The 10286-nt window shown below is 39.1% G+C and overlaps 1 protein-coding gene across 4 annotated transcripts in view; it reads right to left on the bottom strand.

Annotated features, from left to right (window-relative positions):
• The window catches only part of AFTPH (aftiphilin), a 48061-nt gene extending 37923 nt beyond the window's left edge, over positions 1-10138 (bottom strand). For 3 of the 4 annotated variants that reach the window (XR_012586042.1, XM_074579244.1, XM_074579245.1), the window contains exon 1: positions 9919-10138. The gene's annotated coding sequence lies outside the window, so the exon portion shown is untranslated. The remainder of the gene's footprint in view (positions 1-9918) is intronic. The other variant, XM_074579246.1, reaches the window with a different exon arrangement.
• Between the last annotated feature and the right edge of the window lie 148 nt (positions 10139-10286).

The raw sequence follows: 10286 nt of genomic DNA, 5'->3' as shown, positions 1-10286 counted from the left end.
TCTAGCAATCGCTGTTTAATGCCACACAGGAATGTAAAAGATCTTTTCCAAGATTTCTGTAGAGTGCAACTTTGTGTTCCCACCGAGACTACTCCAACCTGTTCACTTTCCAAGCTTCAGGGTTTTCAGTCTACTAAATACAATATTAGCATTTCTTCTTTGTAACTATCAGAGCAGCCATTCCTTCTTTATATCCGGATTTCCACGGTCTACTGCAGTCAACCATCAACACTAAGATTAAACACCCGGTATATCCAGACTACAATTGCTTTCTGAATGTTTCACTGCAGAGGAAGATCCATACGCTATACACAACGATATACCCTGGTAGGTGGAGTGCTGGTTGTTCTTTTGTGCAAAAAAAGACCGGTTAGGTAGATATTGGTATATATTAGCTGTGCTCATCTGAAGGCACCTTATCTGGAGGACAGCACTATTTAAAGCTATAGGGGAGGTGGTTAAACAGCAAATGGTATCGTGTCTGCAATTCGTGACTCCTAGGGTCATGAATCAGTAGCTTTTTAGGAACACAGGACATTTAAGAGAAAGGACAGAGAAAATGACATCAATCAGGATTGGCCTCACTGCCCCCCCTCTAATTCCTGGAAAAGGGAAAGGATTTCTTTGTTTCTATTTTTAAATTAAAAAAAAAAAAAAAAACAAACAACAAAAAACCCCACCAAAAAACCAGAAAAGAGTGGGTTTATTTGGTTATAACAAATCCTATCTTGTAATTAAATTTGAGTTCACAAGTTTCCCAACGAATCTCAGTAGAGAGTAGCATAAATTTATTATTAAACTTCCTGAAGTTTAACAATAGTTGTTAAACCTATTTGGAAAATTTAGTTGACACTATATTTATCATCCTACCCCATGTGACAAATGTTGAAGAGACTGTAAGGGCAAGAAACCATTCCTTGAAACAAACAAAAAACCCCTCAACAATATTTCAAGGACAGCACTGACTGGATATAAGCCATTATCATCCCAGAAGAAAAAGAAGCTTAAACAGAAACAATGAAATGGCTGGAAAGAAGGAAGGTGAAAACAAGAATCCTAAAAAAAAAAACCCACCCTTGATCAGCTTCTGAGGAATAATACTGGAGGGTGGGATATGCAGCTCCTTGCGCAAGACCAAGTACTATGATTGAAGCCACTGCAACCTCAACAGTAGTTTTATGTCATGATTAGATGTTTTATTCTTTATTAGGCAGAGATGTACAAGCCCTCTAAAGCACATCTCTAAAGCCATTTAGAAAAAAAAGTTTCTAAAATAGGAAGTAACAGTTCTACAGCATGTTGATTTACATTGGAAAGAAAAAGCCATATAACTAAACCCATAGAAATTTGAAGCAGAAACCCAAATAAAATCCCTAAATATTTCAATTACTCTCAAACAGGTAGTCTGTAAAGCATGTAATGTTTTATAAAGTCAAATGCTTGTGTGCTGACACAAGCTAAAGCTAGGAAGTTAATGCATTTGATTTTTGAAACCAAGATTTCTGAAGTCTGTAAGATCCAACCTTGAAGCTTTCCATGCAGTATGAGTAATAAAGATCAAGTTTAACACAAAAGTATCATACTATATATAAAATAACTCCAAATGGATACAGATCAGATTTTTCTTCTTTTGAAACAGTTATAGAACAATCAAGTCACACAAGCAATTATATTCAAGTAAAAAAAGAGACTAAATCTAGGTAGACCAGCTTCCCCTCACCCAGAAACTTTGTTTTATTGATGAAAAGTCACGAGAAGGGGAGGAAAAAGCTGAAAACAGAAGCAACCTCCAATTTGTTTCCAACTGTTAAATACATAAACTTACAGCACTATACATAAAGAATGGCAGTAAACTATGGTTTTGCTGGTTTGGTAATGAAACAAATCTACATTGTACTCCTACAGCCTAAAGTTTTCTAAAATCTTGGAAAGTACTTTGATTACCTACAACTCTTCTCCTTGGCTACAAAGCACCACCACCTCAGTGGCCTACCTAGATTACCATAGATTACATTTATGGAGAGGAAATAGATACAGAAGGATGCTGATGAGCCCCCTAATTTATGCATTATATAGGCCAATATTGCTTAAACTAAATAACAAAATTGCAGTCATCATGATTCAGACTGAAAAATAGCCTAACAAAAAAGTTTGGTTCTTTTTTTTTTTTTTTTTTTTTTTACCCTGTATCTCAAAGACATATCCTAACACTATGAATCAGAGGCCTTGGAAAAAACCTCTGGACTTCCCCAATAAAAAGAAAATTTGTCTGTATCTTTCACCAAAACCATGCACGTTTTACTTTTAAACCTTCTCAGATTTATAAGCTTGTATAAGTTGGTTTTCCCTTGAGTTATTTGAAATATCACATTCAGCTCTATATCAGTAACTGCTCTGTCACTTGACATCAAAAGATCTCATGCAAGAAATGCCGACAAAAATGAATTCTGAACCTGCACTGGACATACTTCCATATATTATCCATCGTAACAACTCTGCCCATCTTTTTTGTTGGCCATTTACTATATTATTCTCTTAACCTCAGCTAAAAATAAATCATAATAGAGTTGAGAAAATCCTTAGGGGCAAAGACGATCTAAAAAAACCCCAAGATGCAGCATGCAGAACACAAACTGAATAACATGAGAGCAGCAAGCATCACAGTCAAAGGGAACTGACGTACAAGACTCTTTTTCTTTCCAGGTAATATGAAAAAAGGGAGGCAAGCAAGAAGAATAGTAGGGACAAGCACAGGACAAAGATAACGTGAAGAGGCTGCACAGGGGATGAAGCAGACTGCCAAAGCCCAATCAAACATGTAGGAAGATCTCCAACATCTTAATATTTTCTCTCCTGCAATTTCTGCCATAGAGAAGAAGAAACTTCCTTCAATTTTTCATTTCAAAGCACTTTTAAAACATCACAGGGATCATTTACACAGCAGCAGTCCAGTAGCACAATACTCTGCTCCAGATATGTTTCAATAATGGTTGCCAAAACAGGATCTGCAAGGAACATTAACTGTGCATTTAAAAACCTGATCATAGGTTTGATAGTCTACTACATGTTTAATCAGTTTAACCTGTAAGAACAAACTGCATAATCAACGGCAGGACTTGCGTATATATTTTTTTAAAAATGTGTCAACTATTTCCAATTATGTTACAGCTGCATTTTAAAAGCCAAAGTTAAAGAGCTCCAAAATGTATGAATCTATATTATATATGAGTGTAAGCTTGTTAATACAACTTAGTTGTTGTTTACAGAACTCAAAAGAACATCATACTCAAAGTGAAACAGAAGGAAGAGAATCATATCAGTATTCCCCATCCCCTTTACTGACTAATGAGTGATTTTTAAAATTTTTTTTAAATGGGGCATAATCCCAATTCTCCTTGTAATATAAAAAACAGCATGGGAATTTTTAGCCTTAATGTAGTTTTCTTCAGAAAGAATTTCATTATGATCCCCCTTCTCAACATTCAAGAGTGTTCCACCTGCCAACCACAAACTATTGAACCAAATTCGTTGCTGTCCACTGGAATATTAACATGGGGAAAACCCACAGGTCTGACAGAACAACAACTTTGTTCATTAATCCATTTAGTTAATCCCTGCTTTGTCTGGCATCTCAAATAGGGCCTAAGAGCTGGAACTGTGGCTTCATCTTTTGTAGTACTTTATACCCAACTCAGACATATTCTTGGTCATGACATTAGGCTATATAATTTTGTAAAGCTGGTATTTCAAGTGATCAACCCAAAATGTGATTTAACTCACTAAGTAGAATTTGAACAAATTTATGACTGATATGCAGATTATTTAACATCCCCATATTTTTGAGGGAATTGGCTCCCAAATTTAAGAGTCAGCTATGAAGTTAACATGCACTTTTATACCTATCTGTTCATTGAAACACGCAAGTTTTACACAAATGCAAAACACTGATTTTTCAGCACACTATATAGTGAGGATGTTGCTTTGAGGGAAATTATAACAGTTTTTACTTGCACATAATAGATCAGCTGTTTCCATGACTTGGAACACGCAAAAACCCAGGCTTCTGGCAGCAGACCTTACACCTTGAAGTGAAGAATCTGAAAGAGTTTAAGCATTCAAGTGTCATGTTTAGACCAGATTATTTTAGCCACAACCAGATTTACGTTGTCAAGTGTCAGCAAGCTTTTCTGAATCACAATGGTTTATAATATTAGACTGATGATGGATTTCCATCAATTCCTCATGACACGCAGTTGCCCAACGTTTTCGAGAAAAAAAACTACTAAAAAGTTGTGTTCTCTTCCAGATACTATTTTTTTCCTGCAAACACACTGTTTTCAAAACAAAAATATCCAGCTGAAAACACTAGTTAACTTTCTTGCTTCCATGTGTTTCTTTATATTCACACTTTGATATTCATTATGAAGAAATTTCACAAACAAGTTTCAGTATCATAAATATAAGACCACTGATAAAGTCACGTTATAAGTGTAATTCACCAATATGTACAAAAGTACATATTGACATTTTACTTTAAAGAAAGAAAACCCCACAAACATTGCTGGTTAATTTGGTCAGATTCAATTCTGTTACTGCAGCTCTTTTTTAAACTTTTTTTCCAAGGTCACAAGCATTTAAGAATGTACCTCAGGTTGATTTAAAACACTCAAAAGAACAGAGAAAACAGAAATCAGTAATACTGGAAAAGACGAGAGTAGTAGTTGATGTAAGTTTTTAGAGGGCAAGAATTCAGAAAGGCAAAATGTATACCCTTCTTTTATCTCAAATGACTAACTAGGTTTCTAAAACGTTTACTATCAGACCAGGTATCTTATTATTTGCCTGCACTAAATAGGGAATAATGTCTGCTTTCCTTATACACTGATCACACCCTTGTTCATTACCTTTTTGTAGAATAATAGTAACAGTCTAACAAAGACATGGCAGCAAAGAGAACAATGCAATTATAATACACAAAAGCAGGTATAAATAGTTCCTCTGTGTATCTTCTAAGGCAAAACTTGAAATAGCATGTTTGGCTCTTACATAAGACCTAAAGAAAACCAGGGAGGACACAAACAAAGAATATCTCTAAAGAAATATTTGAGACATCTAGATTTAAAAGAAACTGCTCATAGAGCAGAATGTTGCCTTTAACTTAAGATGGACATTAGCAAAGCAATGGATAACCTCTCAACTGCGGATTATTCTGAAAGCAAAGCTGAGTTAAGCAACCCACCGCTTAAAGCATAAAGAAAACAAAATAATCAGAAATGGCATGATCAAGATCTCTGTGACAGAAACAACAATGTTACTGAAATGCCCTACAGTAAAAACCTTGTATTGACAAGGAGATGGATTCAAGTCATTAGCTGCTAGCATCTGATCTTTCCAAGAACATTTAACTCTTCTACTGCAAGGGAATTCCGCAAGCAGATACCAAAAATAATGCAGTAAGGACCAGATTTAGACTTCTCATTACAGCAAAATGTTGGCTTCTGATAGGAAAAGCTGTCCTCTTCTGTTATAACTTCACCTTTTCACTGGTTTATGAACAATGGAAAATGGACTTACAGTCTTTCTGCATCCGAGAACTTATTTCTAGATGGGCCATTGTAAATGAGGAGCGCTTATCTATTAGAACAGCACTCTTACAACCCAAATCCACTCTAGAAAGAGAGTCATTGCCCAGGCTGAAGTCAATATGTTCTTATATTGCTTTAATAAGCTTACTTTTACTTTTGGAATAAGTTACCAGCAAACAAAATACAGCAAGAAAATGTTTACTTCATAAAGCCTCTGAGAAATCAATGTTTTCGATTTTGAATCTAATGCTGTTACAGCCAGAAGGTCCATTACCCAAAGCAGGAGTTTCAGAGCACTTTTTTTCCCCCACTTGGACATCTACGAGTTGAGGAAAACAATGTTCTCCAGTTCCAATAAGGCCAATATATCTGAGCCTTATTTCTCACTAGCCGACATTTGGAATTAATCGATACCACTGTACATTACTGTGGTTTCAACAAACACGAAATATGCTGGACACCTTCTATTAGAAAGCGTTGTACGTAAAATGAACATTAAAGTAACAGAACTCAGGAGACTGCCATCAGGATTCAGGCACATATCTCAGGCAGCTCATTCTTCCTCAGACAATCCAGCTCATACAAGTTTCAAACCTCTTTGACAGTGCTCCTCTTCCTCCCATCACTGAGAGTAGAGGAAGACTAAATTAGGTGGCACAAATGTGAAATTAAAACAGTTTTGGGATACATATGCCTGTCTTTAAATCTTGTTAGATTATATAAAGAAGCAACTAAACCTATTTCCACTAGTTGTTTTTCCCCCATTTCATTTAGGCTTAGCTGTAGAATCGGAAGAACATTTGAAAATATACAAATCTAAATGTTCTGTTAGTTTATGAAACTCTTTTTTAACCAAGAACAGCATCACTTCCCCAAAACCAAAGGAAAAGGTTATTTTTATAAAGTTAATATAAGTAAAAAATTGTAACGTTTCAACTCAAAATCTACTGACTTGCCTTAACAGCTGCAGATAAAGACACTGTCTGTACCTAAATCCATAAACGGTGGGGAAAATGCTGTAACAAGTATGTTTTTAATTCATATAGGCAAACACATCTGGCTGGGAAAGTCAATCAGGTTTAAAATCCGTCTCTGTGGGAACACAATATGTGTGTCCCACGTAGAGCACACATCCATACAATGTGTAAAGACAGATGTCGTAAGTAACACATAGCTGGGATGTTTTCATTCTTACCATTTCTTAAATTCCTTTTAAAACAATGTTCAACTCAGTGAGAAAATTTGTTTCTGGATGTTACCGTGAAACATGCTAGCTGGGAACCTGTTCTAAATTAAGATGAAAAGATGCTGGATTAGAAAGTATTAGAACTAGATTATTTAAGGTCAACTGTTCACAAAGATTTATTTACAGAGCAGTATGTTTTCCAAAACATATAAACCCTTCAAACTTCACACAGACTACAGTAAAGAGCAGATTACAACTGCCCAGGGGTGCACTAACAGAGCACCATATGAATGGTTCTCCCACAGCTTGGCAGAGGAAATAGAGTCACTTAGGGTGAACAACCATAGGTCTTCCCTCCATTACTGCACACTTGTGCTTGTTTTTAAGTGAACAAATATTTTCTTCAACATGCAGAGAGCAAGCAGGTGAGGGGGAAAAAAAGAAAAGAAAAAAACAAACCCTGACTGAAACAAGTTAAACACACGTAGCAAGAACAGGCTTACATTATTCATCATTTATCCCACCTACAGACATTATCTCGTATTAAAAGACACAATACAGGAGGTACACCTAATACTTCAAAGAATAAAATCTATTTTCCATCACTTTTCAAGAAACATACAAACTTGAAGTTTCACATTTCCTTCCCCTGGAAACCTACTTTAGAACCTACTAAAGCGAAGACAAGATTTGCCCTTCCTTGGGGTTCTTCCAAAACAGGACTCTTGGATTTGAAAAATCCAAATTATTTGCCTTACAGAAGCAGACTCATTACATCAACTTGCCACTGGTACCAGTACAGAAACATTTCTTGCAGTACCAATCCAAAACTTTAATTGCTAAAGACATTAGCATGGAATAAAGTCTACTGGAAATGAGACTGTCAGTTTTCAAACAAGGCACATTTTTTTGTGTGCAGAGAAGCAGCTTACACAGTGTGTTTTCTGCACAAAGGGAAAATAAAATTAACAGACAAGATTTCTGAAACCTAGCAGTAAGTAGGGTCTAAGGCACTTTCCTTAAGAGGGCTATCCAGAAGAGTTATGAGTATTTTGAATCCCCGTGAAAATGTTAGCATGTCATTGCACTGAAACGTTCACAAAGACATAGTTTAACTTGCCAAACAGTACAAGAGCACAAAAAGGAATGAACATTTTGTCAAAAAAGATAACGAGCATCTAAAAGAAGAGTATGCTGCTGAGTATAGTGAAAACAACCAGATCCAGCATCAGTTTCTTCACGGCTGAGTTTCCAACTGATACCACTACATAGCCGCAAAGAAAGCTCTATGAATATTTCAAGAGGAAAGGGCAAAGAGTTGACAGAAGTCCATCTAAGCTGCTCTATTATTTCCCCTGTGAAAGACAAGTCTTTTCAAAGCCCTTAGAGTTTCAGAATATTATTTTATGTAATTAGGGCACTAAAATGCATGCATTAACTTAGTAAGTTACTAAAGCAATTTTTAAATATAAACGGAAGATCACACGCTGTCTTCATCAACAGAAACATGTAACGAATGTGATTCAGCATGTATAACTGAATTTTATAGACTATTAAATCCTTTGCTAAACAAAACAAAAAATAAAATAATAATAAAATAACTGGACAGCATGAACTGATCTATTGACACAGAGATCCTTCAACTGCTTACTTGTAAACAAATTAAGGAAGTAAAAAGAAGAGGTCATACTTTCACGTGACCTTAGAAGGTCACACAATGTGTACTTTATGCAAACATCACGTGGAATGGAAACACCATAGCCACATTAGCTTTTCTGAAGTCCCTTTACTATACAATTAACTGGTATTTTTAAGGTTAAATTCTCATATCGTCAAATTTCTCCTATTTATTTTCACCGATAGGAAAGGAATGTTTAAAATAAAAAAACACCATAAAAAAAACCCTCAAACCACAACCCCTCGGTAGCCACAGGTACTTCACCTCTTCCACCGGCTCTCCCAATTAATGTTATATTCCTCCAGGTACGGCTCCAACTTCAGGATGAGGAACCGCTACCCACACATTAGCTGTGTGAGCACGCATACGAACTTCTGTGTGCACCGACAATACAACCTAACATTTTTACGCTTAAAGTAGGCTAATTGGTTTTCCAAGTCTAGCTCGTATGCCCAGAGAATAAAAGGAGGAGGAAATACTTTTAATTTTGTTCAACCTCCAAGGACCAGCCCAGTTAAAAAGCAGCATTCATCAAACTCACTATACCATGGACTCAACAGCTGAAGAAATCAGTTCTAATGAAGCCCATCATGCTGCACACTGTGCGTGAAAACTAAACTTATACGACCAATGTAAGCACAGCTCGTGTCAACGAAGCTTCTTCTCCTCACTCCCTTCATTTATGAACGAGACGTTTGCGTTAAAAGGAGCATCAAACTTCTGAAGGTTTCAATTTCTGTGCTGAAGCTGGAAGGAAGGAGCTGTCGCCATCAAGAATCCAACTTACTGATGCCTGGAAGGGGTCCCAAGGTTTAACCCTGGGTTTAAGGAACTGTCTTCTCAAAGGAAAAAAAGAATATTTTTGGTTCATCAGGTAGCCACTTATAATAGCAAACTGAAGCGTCGGCACCTAATCAGCATTTCAGCTATTTGTTCCATTTTACAACCCTGCCTTAGCATGTCATCTTTAGCAACGGACACACTTTACACCCCTTAAAAAAAAGAAAGCTTATCAGGGAGGAAAAAAAAAACAACAAACAACCAAACACGCAGCACGGCAGAACTTCTTGTCCGCCACCACGGAGCCTTCTCTCCCAGCCGCGGCCCCGCTGAACCCCGCAAAACCGGGGGGGGACGACACTCGCCTCAGGCCGGCTGCCACCCCGCCGAAGGACAAAGCCTTCCGACCCTACCCCCTCGCTCCGGTGGGACGAGCTGAGGGAGAAGCGCCTCAGCGAGAGGGGGGGAACGCTGAGGGGCTTCACCCCGCCCGGCTCGGCGGCCCGGCCCCGCCGCCCTCCCCTGGGGATGGACGGAGATCGCGATGCCCTGACAGGGCCCCGGCCGCTGCAGGCCCCCGGAGGACGGAGAGGGGTGCCCGCCCGCTTTCCCCGGTTCCCTTCCCCTCCCTTTCCACCCGAGGGGTGGAAACCAGCCGCTCCGGCGGTAGCGGCGGCGCCGTCTCTTACCTGAGGGCTGCACGAGGGGCGGCGGGGCCCGGGCGGGCATGGCGGCGGGCGGGGAGGGAAGGGGGAAGGGAGGGAAGGGGAAGAGGGGACGCGGTCGGTTATCTGAGGCCTCCCGCGGCAACCGCCATGGAGGGGGAACCCATGTCACGGCGACAGGAACCGCGTCGCTGCCGGCCCGGCCCCCTCCCGGCGGCCACCGCCTCCTGCCCCGCCACCGCCCACTTGGCCTCCCGGCAGGCACCGCGCCGCCGCCCCCGGAGCCGCCACGCTTCCAGCGGCGGCCAGGCGGGGCGGACACGTAAATAAATAAATAAGCGAGCGACCAACGCCGCTGCGTTGCTACCTACCCCCCCCTCACCGGGTGAAGC

Source organism: Larus michahellis, chromosome 3 (assembly GCF_964199755.1).
Source record: "Larus michahellis chromosome 3, bLarMic1.1, whole genome shotgun sequence".
Taxonomy (NCBI): Eukaryota; Metazoa; Chordata; class Aves; order Charadriiformes; family Laridae; genus Larus; species Larus michahellis.
Note: the sequence above shows the minus strand (reverse complement) of the source record. Positions and strands in the feature narration are given on the sequence as shown.